The sequence below is a fragment of the Chiloscyllium plagiosum genome, chromosome 9 (assembly GCF_004010195.1).
Source record: "Chiloscyllium plagiosum isolate BGI_BamShark_2017 chromosome 9, ASM401019v2, whole genome shotgun sequence".
Lineage (NCBI taxonomy): Eukaryota > Metazoa > Chordata > Chondrichthyes > Orectolobiformes > Hemiscylliidae > Chiloscyllium > Chiloscyllium plagiosum.
The window spans coordinates 80473338-80488433 of record NC_057718.1 but is presented as its reverse complement, the minus strand read 5'-3'; the positions used below and the strand labels follow the sequence as shown (position 1 = coordinate 80488433).

The 15096-nt window shown below is 40.9% G+C and overlaps 1 protein-coding gene across 2 annotated transcripts in view; it reads left to right on the top strand.

Moving 5' to 3' along the window:
* prkn (parkin RBR E3 ubiquitin protein ligase) overlaps window positions 1-15096 on the top strand; it is a 1109690-nt gene that overhangs the window by 34744 nt on the left and 1059850 nt on the right. The window lies entirely within an intron of this gene.

The window sequence follows — 15096 nt, the reverse complement described above, 5'->3', positions numbered from 1 at the left end:
CTACCTCAGATGGTGAGTCTTCATCCATCGTCCTTTCCACCGCTGTAATACTATCTTTGACAAGCAATGCCACACCTCCCCCTCTTTAACCCCCACCTCTCACCCTACTACAACATTTAAATCCTGGAACCTGCAATCCTGTCCCTGTTCTAGCCATGTCTCCGTAATAGCCACAACATTGAAGTCCCAGGTACCAACCCACGCTGCAAGTTCACCTACCTTATTTCGTATACTTCTTGCATTGAAGTATACACACTTCAAGCCACTTTCCTGTTTACAGGCACCCTCCTTTGAGATTGATGCCATGTTCCTAACCTCCCTACACTCCAGGTCCTGCACCTGAAAGCTACAGTCTAGGTTCCCATGCCCCTGCAGAGTTGGTTTAAACCCCTCCGAGCACTCGCAAACCTCCCCCCAAGGATACTGGTGCCCCTCAGGTTCAGGTGTAGACCATCCTGTTTATAGAGGTCCCACCTTCCCTAGAAAGAACCCCAGTTATCCAGATACCGGAATCCCTCCCTCCTGCACCGTCTAGGTCTGGAATAAGTATGTCCAGTGTAAGTAGGATGTTGTATCTGTTATTAGCCATTTCTTGATATCATTGGGAATGAATAAAATTGGCTAAAGTCTTGAATCTGTGCCCTGGTGTAATGCTTCTTACATTCACACGATCTGTATTTTTTTTCAACCAGTAACAGTAAATGTATAGAGGACATTTTGCCTCCGGAGGGAAGGCAGATGTCTCTCCTCCTCTTGACTATCTCACCGGAGTCTCCAAGGCAATACCTGACAACATTCATGTATTGTTTGCTTCAGTGATATTATGACACAGAATAGATTACGTGGTATCAACGGCCAATAGTACTTCCACTTTAGAGTTGATGGTTTTTAAGTGAAACCATGCATGCCCAATACCACAATCACTAAAGACTTGCATACAATAATCAATGCAATTAGCACACCTGTGAATGATCATGCAGTTTGAATGTTGCAAGCTGCCTGAGGCAGTTGCAGATGCTTTATCCCGTGTGCCTAATTCCAGATCAAATCAGATATCTCGGTCTACCTCTGAGAATAGAGGTGAAAAAGGGGGAAAGCTGCAGGTCAAGCTAATCGTGTTGTCTTAATACACATACAAAATGATCAAACTTATTTGATTATTTTCCCCGTTTCATTGACCTCCCGAAGTCCATTCAAATGCAGGACTACCATTTGACAAATCAGTCTAGTCACTACAGATTTGATTTCAAACTACCACTCGTTTTTAAACTTGAGATAGACATAAGTATGACGGACCTGATTTGTCTACATTGTGGTATGTTGCATTTTATTCCTCAACTCCTTTTCTGTTGCCAGCATTTGCTGAAGATAATGAGTCAATGAAAACTGATTGAGTCACATGTCACCCAATGGTCAGCTCTGCTGCCTCACAGCACCAAGGACCTGGGTTCAATTCTACCCATGGGCAAATGTATGTGTGGAGTTTGCACATTCTCCCAATCTGCATGAGTTTCCTCTGGATGCTTGGTTTCCTCCCACAGTCCACAAATATGCAGGTTAGGTGTCTTGGCCATGCTGAGTTGTCCATAATGTCCTGGAATCTGCATGTGAGGAAGGTTAGCCATGGGGAAATGCAGGGTCACAGGGATGGGGAGGAAGCCTGGGTCTGGATGGAATGCTGTTTTGGAGGGTTGGTGTGAACTTGATGGACTGAATGACCTGCTTCCAAACTGTAGGGATTCTATGATTCAACATGTCAGTAACCACTGCTATACAATTTTCTTTTTAAACTGTAGTGTAAATCATTGCAAAGTTTAATGCAGCAACTAATCTTTTCTGAGAGTTGAGTGCTATGATAAAGAGAGAGAAGTAGGTATACATCTAGATAGTGGGACGATGCTGCTCCTTCAACAAGGCTAGGTTGTCCTTGGCTTTTTTCCAAAGAGGTTGTAAAAGACATAGGTTCTGAAAAGTCTGGGGTTGAAGGGTTTCAGGGCCAATTTGATTATGGCTAATAAATACTGTCTCAGGCAAAAGGCTTTTAAGTTTCAAACAAAACACTTGTACAATTAAAGATGAGTAGCCATGCTCCCAGGTCAGTTTTGCTCTGGTTTTGTTTGGCTTTAGCATGTTCGAGTTGAAAAAGTCTGGACCCAAAAATGCAGGTCAATGCTGATCTCTCTCTGACTTCTCTCCTGTAAAACCCTGTGCTTGATTTTACCTTTTGTGCCAAGGGGTATTTATGGGGATTGTTGCAAGTATTGGAACAGAATCATTAAATTGGGATGATCTGCTGGGTTTTCAGATTCGTTAAATTAATTGGTATTTTGTTCTCGTTTGTGTTTCATTTGATAATCTTGTAAATAAATTCTGTTTTGTTTAAAACTAAGTGGTTTGACCAGTTGCATCACTCCTGGAATATCCATGTTACCCCAGCTTAAAGCAACTAATGAAGTTAAGGTCTGGGCTACCTTGTTGAAATGTTTTGATGGGGTTTGGCCTGGTCCAGAACAATAGCAGTTAAAGTATGTTCAGTAAATTTTTTACATTTCCAGTTTGAAAGAACTGGACATTTACCTTTATTAATGTTTTTAGTAATTCCTTTACTGCAGTTTGCAAAATGAAACACAGAGGAATAAATATGCCAAGCATTAAACTTAATATAGATTAAATCATACAGATTTTGTTGTATTGCATATGTCATAAATTGAAATTTTAACAACAACAATTTTGCTTCCTAAATTAGAGAAAAAATTAAAATCACCTTCATTTTTATTCATTAGTGGGACATGGAGGTGCTGGCTGGATGAGCATTTATTGGCTGTCTCCCTTGAGGGGAAACATCTCTCAGCATTTACCCTGTCATTTTTCTCCATTTAAGTAATACTCTTATTTTATTCTCCCTTCCAAAATGAGCAACTTCATATTTTCCCACGTTATACTCATTTTGACAACTTTTTATGCACTCACTTAACTTATCAATGTCTCTATAATCTGTTTGAATCCCTCTCTCAACTTGCATTTCCACTTACTTTAGTATTGTTTGCAAATTTGGCTGTCGTACATTCAACTCCTTACTCCAAGTTAATATGTATTGTAAACAGCTGGGATCTCTGTGGAACCCAACTGAGTATAGTTGCCAACCTAGAAAAGGAATCCCCTATCTCCATTCACAGTTTCCTGCCCTTCAGCCAATTCTTAATACACTACCCCCAATATTGGCTCTTATCTTATGACAACCTTTTGAGAGGTATCTTGTTGAATGCCTCCTCGAAGTCCAAATGCAACATATCTACTGATTTCCCTCCATCGACCCTGATTGAGATTTCCTTGAAACACTTTAATAATCTCAGACACAATTTCCCTTTTGTAAAGCTATGCTGATTCTGCTTGATTAGATTATGATTTTCCAAATGTTCTGCTATTACTTCCTCAATAATTGATTCCAACATTTTTCCAACAATAGATGTCAGGCTAATTTGTGTTAAGCTACTTGCCTTTGAACAGGGGGTGTCACGTTGGCAGCTTTCCGAGCCTCTTGTACTTCTCCAGAATCCAAGGAAATGTTTTTAATATCGGTACATACAGAATGGGTTGCACTTAAACTGAGGGGCACCAATATTCTGGCAGGAAGCTTTGCTGGAGGGTTTAAGTTGTGGTGGCAAAGCAGTGGGAACGAAAGCAGTTGGTCATCAATTGAAATGGCTGAGGAGTCGTCAGAGACTAAAGCAAGTAAGGTTAAGAGGACGAACATTATGGGAGAAGATACTGCACATTGTGACTGGCGATCTGAAGTATATTTGTTTTAATGTGAGGAGAATGATAGGCAAGGCAGATGAACCCAGAGCTTGGCTAAATACATATAACTACAATTTTGTTGCTATTACAAAGACTTGGTGAGAAAGGGACAAGACTGGAAGCTTAACATTCCAGGATTTCGGTGATTCATGATAGGGATATAAAAGAGATGGGGGAGTTGCATTACTGATTAGGAAGAATATCACAGCTGTACTGAGGGAGGAAACCTTAAAGGGCTCAGGAACAGGAAGGGTGCAATCACTTTTTGGCATTGTACTAAGGCCTCCCAACAGCCAGCGAATATTAGAGGAACAGATATGTGAAAAAATTATGGAAAAATGTAAAAATAACAGAGTTGTTGGAGCAGGTGATTTTTAACTTCCACAATATAGAGTGGGGCTCCCTTCGTGCCAGGGGCTTTGATGGGGAGGAGTTTAAGTGTGTTCAGGAGGGCTCCTTGAAGCAATATACAAATAGCCCAACTTGGGAAGGGGCCAGACTAGACCTGGTACCCACCAGAACGATTCACCAGAACAAAAGACCATATGCCCGCCATGTCCAAGACTAAAAATAATTTACAAGGTTCCATGCAGAGACTGCACAAAACACTATCTCGGACAAACAGGCAGACAACTAGCGCTCCACATCCACGAACACCAACCAACTACTAAACGCCATGACCAGTTGTTCCTAGTAGCCATACACTAAGGTGACAAAGACCATAAATTCAACTGGGACAACACAACGATCATAGGACAAGGTATATGGAGGACAGACAGAGAATTTCTGTAAGCATGGACTCCATTAACAAACACATAAACCGAATATACTGGCCACTACAACAAACTACTGGAACTGGCAACAGGAAGCAGCAGAAGTGGAATCAAATAAATTCCCGACTTCCAGCAGAGCTTCACAGGAGGCTTCAAAGCACTGAAGATGTCATCTAGATGGTAGATGGAGTTTAATTCAGATAAATGTGAGGTGCTGCTTTTTGGGAAAGCAAATCTTAGCAGGACTTGTACATTTAATGGTAAGGTCCGAGGGAGTGTTGCTGACCAAAGAGACCTTGGAGTGCAGGTTCATAGTTCCTTGAAAGTGGAGTCGCAGGTAGATAGAATAGTGAAGAAGGCGTTTGGTATGCTTTCCTTTATTGGTCAGAGTATTGAATACAAGTGTTGGGAGGTCATGTTGCAGCCATACAGGACATTGGTTAGGCCACTGTTGGAATATTGCGTGCAATTCTGGTCTCCTTCCTATTGGAAAGATGTTGTGAAACTTGAAAGGGTTCAGAAAAGATTTACAAGGATGTTGCCAGGGTTGGAGGATTTGAGTTATAGGGAGAGGCTGAACAGACTAGGACTGTTTTCCCTGGAGCTTCGGAGGCTGAGGGGGGGCCTTCGAGAGGTTTACAAAATTGAAAGGCATGGATAGGATAAATAGGCAAAGTATTTTCCCTGGGGTTGGGGAATCCAGAACTAGAGGGCATAGGTTTAGGGTGAGAGGGGAAGGATATAAAAGAGACCTAAGGGGCAACTTTTTCACGCAGTGTGCTACATGTATGGAATGAGCTGCCAGAGGAAGTGGTGGAGGCTAGTACAATTGCAACATTTAAAAGACATTTGGATGCGTAGATGAATAGAAAGGGTTTGGAGGGATATGGGCCGAGTGCTGGCAGGTGGGACTAGATTGGGTTGGGATATCTGGTCGGCATGGATGAGTTGGACTGAAGGGTCTGTTCCCGTGCTGTACATCTCTATGACTCTAGACAGGGGCGAAATACCTGCAAATCAACTTTCCAGCTTGGTGAACATACCCATAATGACAGCAAACCAGGTACTGGGGAATGAGCCCAGTCAGGTGATTGAAATTTCAGTGGAGGAGCCTTTCAGGAACAGGGACCGTTATTCTGTAAGTTTTAAGTTACTTATGAATAAGGATAGTATTCCTGAGGTGAAAGTACTAAATTGGGGGAAGGCTAACTATGATAATATTTGCCAGGAAATTGGGAATGTAGATTGGGGGCAGCTGTTTGAGGGTAAATCTACTTTTGCCATGTTGGAATCTTTTGAAGACCAGTTGATTGGAATTCAGGACCAGCATGTTCCTGTGAAAATGAAGGATAAGAATGGCAACATTCAGGAACTTTAGATGACGAGTTGCTTCTGACCCAAGTTTCTCATTTTCAAACTAAATGTTAAATTCTGTCATTTCATGATCATTAATTCCTTGGGGATCTTTTACTCTGAGGTTATTTATTATATCTGCCGCATTACCCATTATCAGGTCCAAGATAGTATATTCTATGGTTGGGTCCATGACATATTGATCATAGAAAATATCCTTAATGCCCTGTATGTATTCATTGTTGTAGCTGGGCGGGGTGCTGGCAGGTGGGACTAGATTGGGTTGGGATATCTGGACGGGATGGACCAAAAGGTCTGTTTCCATGCTGTACATCTCTATGACTCTATAACCCAATCAACATGAAAAATGAAGTCATCCTTAACTAATTCTCTATTCTTTTCACTGGCTCCTATTATTTGTTGATTTATGCCATTTTATACCATTTCCTTCAGTGTGGTTGCTGTTTGGAGTCTATACACTACTACTAGAAATTACTTCGTTCCTTTGCTCTTTTCTAATCTCCACACAAGTTGGCTGTACATCATCTAACCTTAGATCATCGCTCACAACTGTCCTTATTTCATCTCTTATTAACAGTCCCACCCCACCAGCGTTTCTTCCGTCATGTCATTCCAAAATGTTAAATATTGCTAAATGTTAAGCTCTCTATTTTGATTTTCTTTGTAACCGTATCTCCATATTGGCTGCAAGATCATATCCATTTACCTCGAATTGCGCCATCAGTTTATCAAACTTATCATGTGAAGTGAATTGAATTGGCTGAAAGTCTGGCATCTGTGATGCTGGGGACCACTGGAGGAGGCTGAGATGGATCATTCTCTTAGAGCTCTCTGCTGTGAAAAGGGACATGGTTTCTCTGACAGTTCTGCACCATGAAAAAATGTCAGAATGTAATTACAGCATTTCATTTCCAAGACAGCCCAAAGCTGAATCTCCTCTCAGAAATGCAGAGCTCCCTTTTTTCATTTAAAAAGAAGGGCTGGACTGGAAAGCTAGCATTCTACGTGAGATTGCCATTCCTCGGAAAACCTGGCCCATTGCCTCTGACACCTCAGAGTATACAAAGGCATGGCATTCACCTGCCTTGCACCAGCAAAGAGACCTTCATTCCAGAAGGTCTGTGACACAAATATCACTGGCAAGCATATCACTGACACAAGTTTGCAGATGGTGGAGAAAGCAATGGCAGAGATCTCTGACATTTGGAAGACTGTTGGAGACCAGATATCTGTTGGGCTCTAAGCAGATGATATGCTTCTCACTGTGCCATAAGCAACAAGTTGCACATGCAATGATAAGCCAGGGGTACATCAGAAAATGATACCAGGTGCACTCAGCAGACTAGATTCCAAGATGGAATCTACTGAGGTTAGACAGACTGGGTTGCAGTTTCCTGTTTTATCTCTTCCTCCCTTCTTGACTGATGATTTTCTATAAGCCAGTCTGTCTAACCTCAGTTGTAGGAAAAATATTGATGTGCCTTGCATCACAGGACACATAGATTTATTAGGTATACAAGGATATAATGTATTGATAACACATGGGTGGCATTAGTGTTTATTACATGTATCTAATCTACAGTTCTGTAAATATAGGGTCATAGAGATTTAAAGCATAGGATAAAAGACCCTTTGGCTCATCAAATCTACCAAAAACAAGCACCTAAATCTGCTAATCCTATTTCTGGCACTTGGCTCATTGTCTTGTGTGCTTGGCATTGCTAGTGCACAATTAAATACATCTTAAATATTATAAGGGTTTCTGCCTTTACCATTCTTACAGGCAGTGTTCTAGAGTTCCAGTTTCTCACCACTCTTTGAGTGATAAATGTTTTGCTCACATTCACCCTAAACTTCCTGCCCCTTACCTTTAAATCTATGCCTCCTTCTCGCTGATCTCTCGACCAAAGGAAAATGTTTCTTCCTGTCTATGCCCCTCGTAATTTTATACATCTCAATCATGTCTCTCCTCAGTCTCCTCTGGTCCAAGGAAAATAACCCAAGTCTATGCAATGTCTCTTCATAACTAAAACTGTCCAGGCCAGGCAAAATCCTGGTAAATCTCCTCTGCATCCTTTCCAGTAAAAGATATGTGGATACTGGAACTGAAGTCAACACTCTAGCTGTGGTCATCCCACCAATTTTCATATGATCTGTAAACTTACTGATAAACCCTTCTTAATTCAACCTAAATCATTTATGTCTACCACAAACAGCAAGGGCTGATCCTTGTGGAACCCACTAGATACAGGCTTCCAGTCATAAAAACCTCCCTCGGCCATCACCTTTTGCTTCATGCTCCCTAGCTAACTGTGGATCCAATTAGCCAAATTGCCTTGGATCATGTGGGCTCGTATGTTTGCTGTAAGTTACCTAAGTGGAACCTTATCAAAGCCTTGCTAAAGTCCAAGTTGACCAAGTCAAATGCATTGCTACCATCTACACACCGCTTTGAAAAGTTCACTCAAGTTTGTTGCACATGACCACTTCCTCTTAATAAGACCTTGCTGACTATTCTTGATTAATTAGAGCTCTACAAATGCAGATTAATTCTTTCCCTCAGAATTGCTTCCAATAGTTTTCCCACCACTGAGGTTAGACAGACTGGCTTGCACTTTCCTGTTTTATCTCTTCCTCCCTTCTTGACTAATGATTTTCTACAAGCCAGTCTGTCTAACCTCAGTGGTAGGAAAACTATTGGAAGCAATTCTGAGGGAAAGAATTAATCTGCACTTGTGGAGCTGTGATTAATTAGGAATGGTCAGCAATGTTTTATTAAGGGGAGGTGGTTCTTTGGCACCTGTCCTGTGGTTAGAGAAGAATTGAACATTTTTGCCCGCACCCCTGCTGAATTCCCTTTCCTGTATTAACAGCCTGGGATATATTTCATCCAGCTGTGGAGATTATCTAATTGGAACCTTCTCTCTGTCTAATGCTAATTTCTTTAATTGTCTCACAGACTTTCTCCCTCATTTCTACTCATAATATCTCTCTCACTGATGAACACCCGACACAAAGTATTCATTTAGAACCCTATCTATGTCGTGGAGCTCCACTCTCAAATTGCCTCTGTGGTCCTTAATGGGCCTTACTCTTTCTCTCGTTAGTCTTATACTTTTAATGCACTTGTAAATTAATTTAAGATTTTCCTTTATTTTACCTGCCATTATCCTTTTATGTCCCCTTTTAACTGTCTTAATTTTCTTCCTTCAGAGCTTCCCCTTGCACATTCTATACTCCTCCAGGGCTTCTGCTGTTTTGAGCTCTCAGTATCTGCCATCTACCTCTCTTTTTGTTTTTATCCAATCCTGTATATCCCTCAATATCCAGAATTCACTGGATTTGTTACTCCCAACCTTTACCTTTTTTGTAACATGTTGGCCCTGTAGTCTCCCTGTTTTCTTCTTGAATGCATCCAAGTGCTCTGACAAAGATTTATCTAAACACATTAGCTTCCAATCCACTCTGGCCAAATCATATCTAATTGTATTTAAAATGGACTTCACCAGTTTGGACCTTTCATTTCAGGCCCTTCCATGTCCTTTCCCAAAACAATCTTCAATCTGATGGAGTTATGATTGCTGCCCACTAATATTTCAACCTCGTGCTTGGCCTCATTATGTAAAATTGAATCCAAGGCTGCATCTTTTCTTGTAGGGTCTTATACATATTTATTCTCTGAACCAGTCACACCATGACTATCCCAGTTAATGTAGGGCAAATTGACATCCCCACTAGCGCTACCGTCTTACTTTTACATTTCTATGAAATGTGTCTGCATGTCTGCTCTTCTATCTTTCTCTGACCATTAGGGGGCCTATGTGCTGTATTTTCCATTGGAACAGGAGTAGGCTGTTCAGCCCCTCGAGCCTGTTCTGCCGATGAGATCATGGTTGACATATATACTTGCATTGTTCTAATAGTTTCTGTACCCTTATTATGTGGAAATGAACTGGCATGGTTGCTTGAAGTGAAAGCTGTGGAGCATTGTCACCCATCAAAAGGCTATGCGGGTCTTTATTTGTCTCCCATTGTCAGCAATATCTATATTGAAAGTTGTTTTCATGACCAATGAAATAACTGGGGAATGCAGCCAAAGCTCATGAAATTAATTTTAAGGATACTGACCTTGTTGGATGAGGTCTAGATGAGGACATTGGGCCTGGGATTGTGGCTGCCATCTCTCCCCTGGCTGGACTCTTTATTGTCATCAAAGACATTCTTAGCATAAGAGTTAGATAATGTGAAGACCTTCATTTTCTAAATGAGATAGGAGGAAGGTGTTTGGATTTGTCCAGCACATGGTAGTGGAAGCACAGTCATTTAGGATGTTCAGCAATTGCAATAGTACACAACTAATATCCCAAAAATTCAAGAGAGTCAAGGGGTAGAGATGAGTTACAGTCACTATCACCATGGCAAAGGTGCCTGAAAAATGGAAAAGGCTGAAAGTGGATAAATCACCTGGACCAGATGGGGTAACCCCAGAGATCTAAAGGAGATAGCTGAAGAGATTGTGGAGGCTTTAGTAGTGATCTTTCCGGCATCGCTGGAATCAGAGAGGGTCCCAGAGGACTGGAAAATTGCTAATGTAACCTCCCTGTTTAAGAAAGAGGTAAGGCAAAAAACAGGAAATTATAGGCCAATTAGCCTGACCTCAGTCATAGGTAAGATTTTGAAATCCATTGTGAAGGATGAGGTTTCTGAATGCTTGTAAGTGCATGGTAAAATAGGTTAAAATCATCATGGTTTCATTAAAAGGTAAATTTGCCTGACAAATCTGTTAGAATTCTTTGTGTAGATAATGAGCAGGTTAAACCAAGGAAAGCCAATGCATGTTATTTATCTGGAAATACAGAAGGCCTTTGATAATGTACTGCACAGGAGGCTGCTGAATAAGACAAGGGCCATCCAGCAGAAGGCAGAGAGTGGGGATAGAAGGGTCCTCCTCAGGATGGAAGCTGTTGACCAATGGTGTTCCACAAGGGTCAGTGTTGGTACCACAACATTTAACTTGAATACATTTAATGCTTGGAAGAAGGAACTGAGGGCATTCTGGCTAAGTTTGCAGATGATTCAAAGATAGGTGGGTAGTATTGAGGAGGCGGAGAGGCTGCAGAAAGATTTCGATAAGTTAGGAGAATAGGCAAATAAGTGGCAGATGGAGTACAACGTGGGGAAGTGTGAGGTCATGCACTTTGGAAGGAAGAGTAGAGGCATGGACTATTTTCTAAATGGGGAGAAAATTTAGAAATCTGAAGTGCAAAGGGGCTTGGGAGTTCTAGTCCTGATTTCAGGCAAACTTGTAGGTTGAGTCGGTATTTAGGAAAGCAAATACAATGTTGTCATTCATCTAGCGAGAACTAGAATATACAAGCAAGGATGTACTTCTGAGGCTTTATAAGGCTCTGGCAGACTACATTTAGAGTATTGTGAGCAATTTTGGGTTCCATACCCCAGGAAGGATGTATTGGTCCTCTGGAATGGCTCCAGAGGAGGTTCACGAGAATGATCCCAGGAATGGGTGGTGTGGTGGCTTAGTGGTTAGCACTGCTGCCTCACAGTGCCTGGGACCCAGGTTCAATTCTAACCTATTTTGACTGTTTGTGGGTTTGCATGTTCTCCCCTTGTCTGTGTGAGCTTCCTCTGCGTGCTCCAGTTTCCTCTCACAATCCAAAGATGCAGGTTAGGTGACTTGGCCATGCTAAATTGCTGATAGGGATCCCTACAAGGATGTGTAGGTTAGGTGCGTTAGTCAGGGGAAATGTAGAGTAATAGGGTAGGGGAATCGGTTTGGGTGCATTACTCTTCGGACTTGTTGGACCAAATGGCTTGATTCCACACTGTAGGGAATCTATGATTCTATGAATGAAAAGCTTAACATATCAAGAACATTCAAGAACTCTGGGACTATACTTTGATGGAGTTTAGAAGTATGATTGAAGCTCTCAGAATGCTGAACGGTCTGGACAGAGTGGACGTTGGGAAGATGTTTCCATTGGCAGGATCGATGAGGACCTGAGTACACAGCCTTTATGAAGGAACTTCTTTAGCTAGAGACTGGTGAATCTGTGGAATTCATTGCCATAGAAGGCTGTGGAGGCCAGATCATTGAGTATATTTAAAACCGAGATAAGTTATTGGTTGCCAAGGGGATCAAAAGTTACTGGGAGAAAGTAGAAAAATGGAATTGAAAAGCCTATTGGCCATGATTGAATGGCAGAGTAGACCAATGGGCTGAATGGCCTAATTTCTGCTCCTATGTCTCATGGTCTTATGATCTGCCATGTTAGGGCAAATGTTAAGATGCATGAAAGATAACTTTGGTCTGACTGCCCTTGCCTAGGTCCACAACACAGTTTTAAAGATGGTACAGGTGCAAGCTGTTATTGCACAATTTTATTTTTTTGTTTTTTTTCTGCACAAACCTCCGAGATCTATGTGCAGCAGTAACTTCTAGAACTGGGAGTCAAAGCCACAATCTGCATCAGTACACCAATAGCCATGTGTGGAATTTCAGAGTGGCTGCATGCTACTTCCTTCCAAAGGAAGATTGGCTGCATGGGATGCTGGTGAATTCCAGTATATCTGCTCAGTGGTGAGTTGTTCTGTTAAGTGGTAAATGTGGCCAAAGTCAAACATGAGAGACTCCATAGAGTCGATATAGGTAATTAATGCGGCATGTTTGGTAAGATACGTGGAGTGAAGTCATGGGGCCTTGCAGCAAAAATCCTTCAAAGAACAGGATGCAATTTGGACATAGCCAAATAAAAAGGAGGAATCATCCCTCTGTTTCCTTCACCGTCTACAGTAACTGCTGTTGCCTTTCAAGTCCAGAAAACGTTAAACAGTTGGAGACACTTGGTACTGCGGTTCCCCAGTATATATGGAGAATCCTGATGTTCCTACACAATACTGGAATTGCAAACAAGTCTCAGCTACCCATTCACGATATAATGAAATTTATATTCTGTTTTAGAAGCTATTAATACCTTGTTTTATGGTATTGTGACTGGCCTAGTAACCTTGACACACAGGCTAATGCTCTGGAGTATTGGTTCAAATCCTTTCACATGAGCTGATAGAATCAAAGTTTAATCCATTAATCTCGAATATTAAAGCTTGTTTCAGTAATGGTGACCATGGAACTATCATCAGTATTTGTAAAATCTCAACTGTCTCACTGAACGAAATTTGCTGTACCTGATTTGGCCTTCATGTGAATCAGGGTCCACACCAATGTTGTTGACACTGTACTAGCCTAGTAAGCCAGTCAGTTCAAGGGTAATAAGATGTTGACCTTGCTAGTGATACACACTTCTTATATGAAGAAAAAGTAATAATTTTAATTCATTCAGAAGGCCTTGACTCCAAGCAAGGGCCTGGGGGTACAAGAAGGAAGTGCTTATGCAAATATGCAAGGCATTGTTGAGACTTGGTCAAGAATATTAGCTATAGTTTTATTATTCGTTCATAAGAAAGGATATAACTTGCCTCAGGTGGGGTAGAATCAAAGTTTATTTGATTGATTCCTGGCTGAGAAGTTTGTCTTACGAGAAGTTGAGTAAAATTGACAAACAACCTCATTAAAACATGTATAATTCACAGGGTTGATGCTGATAAGTTGTTATCTCTGGTTGGAAAGTTAAGAGTAAAGGAGTAAAGTATCAGGATAAGTGGATAGCCATTTCAGACTGTGACAAGGAGAAATTTGTCTGTTTGTGTAATTTTGGAATTCTCTATCCAAGGATGTTATGATGTTTAGCCAGTCAGGACTAAGACCGATAGATTGATTCCCTTGAAATCCAAATAATCTAGGGACAGGCAGGAAAACCTAATGTTGAGATCAAAGATCAACCATGATGTTATTAAATGACAGAGAAAACTCAATTGCTGATATGGATTATTCTTGCTTCTATCCCTTGTGTTTGAGTAGTATTGCGAGATTTGATAAGTACTGGGCTCATGACCATTAATATATTAGTGTATTGTCTTCAGAATTGTTCAAATCTTTGGGGAACATCAGATGGAAAATGGCTGTAATCTAACTCGGCTTTCCTGAATCATGATTCCTCTTGGGTACTCACCAGACATTGTTGGTAACTGTTATGTAATCCCCTTCACCATTCTTCCAAGTCTTCAGGCTGAATTACCCACTACTGAAAAGAGAAATAATAGGAAAAGATAAACTAAATGTTATTATAAATCATTTGCTCAACTGATTATATCTATTTCGAGCAGGATTAATTATTCCTTGCAGTAGTTTTGTTCCAAGGGTAATGTTTGCATCATATTTTTAAAAAAAACTTTTTCTCAAGATTTCCAAAAAAATTTTGTACTGCTTTAAAAAGTCAGGAATAGTCACTAACCTTAACATAGAATAGAAAGTGGACATAAATGTTTAATATCTACCTTTTAAGGGAGTGTTTATAATCCCCATTGGACTAAGAAGTTTGTTGTCTTCCTCAACTAGTCTGGTCACCTAATCTTAACAAAGTGGGCCATTACAAAATGTAGTTTGAACGTTTTGCTCTAACAGGTGAAAATGACTGAAAAAGCACTGAGGTTTAACCTTTGGAATTGTCTCAAAAGAACAACTGCAGTAGTGTTTGATCAATAACTGTATATTCCAACTGTATTCCCTATTTGGAGCACGCTACAACTTAGTGTTATGGAATGTGACAGTGTATTGATTGAAGGGTATTCGTATAACTGTAAAGAAAAGACAATACTGATAATACATATGAAAAAAGCCATTTTGTTTGATGCCTTATGTTGTGCCTCCTCCTTATATAGTTTCAGCTTATAGTATCTACTTTCTCTAATAAGTGGATGATTACAAGTCATTATTGGTGGTTCCTCGCAGATGAAGATGGCTCTCTTCCACTTTCAGGGTGAGTTCATAGCTGGCTGTACAGACTGATGCAGCTTCCGCAGGCTTTGTTACATTTGGGGCAGAAGCTGGTTGCTGGAAAAGGTGAGTGGGGCATTGGTCTGGCAAAGGAAAAACAATGCTCTAATTGTAGAAACTTGAATCACTTTGCAGTGAGCATTTGGCTAGAACAAAGAAAATCAAGACTGCAAAAGTGGCTGCCAGAGAAATGTCAGCCAATGATTCTGAGGAATCACTCTACACCACTGTGCATTTGGC